We start from the raw sequence: 374 nt of genomic DNA on the forward strand, positions 1-374 counted from the left end.
GACCACGCTCCAGGTCCTGCCCCAACTTTAGGACTTCAGAACTCCTCCACCGTGCCGTAGAGGGACAGCCCTTCTTCTACCTCACGCACACCCTACCCGGGCAGAACCAATCGAAGACTATCCCACCCAGGGACCCCCCTTTTTTTTTCTGGGAACCAGCGTTTCCGCCTCCGGGGCGCAGGCTCCTCCCCCTCACCGTCCCAATTGTATTCCCTGGAAGAGCAGCCGGAAAAGCCTCCGCCTGCTCAGACCGGGATAGGCGAGAAGCTGGTTTCTCCTCGCAGCCGGCTCCCTGAGCCCCAGGAACCACCGCGGCGCCGGGCAGCACCTGGGCCCAGCTCCAGGCGGGCGCGGCTTCAGCACCACGGACAGCG

Source organism: Colobus angolensis, unplaced genomic scaffold, assembly GCF_000951035.1.
Source record: "Colobus angolensis palliatus isolate OR3802 unplaced genomic scaffold, Cang.pa_1.0 Scaffold77, whole genome shotgun sequence".
Lineage (NCBI taxonomy): Eukaryota > Metazoa > Chordata > Mammalia > Primates > Cercopithecidae > Colobus > Colobus angolensis.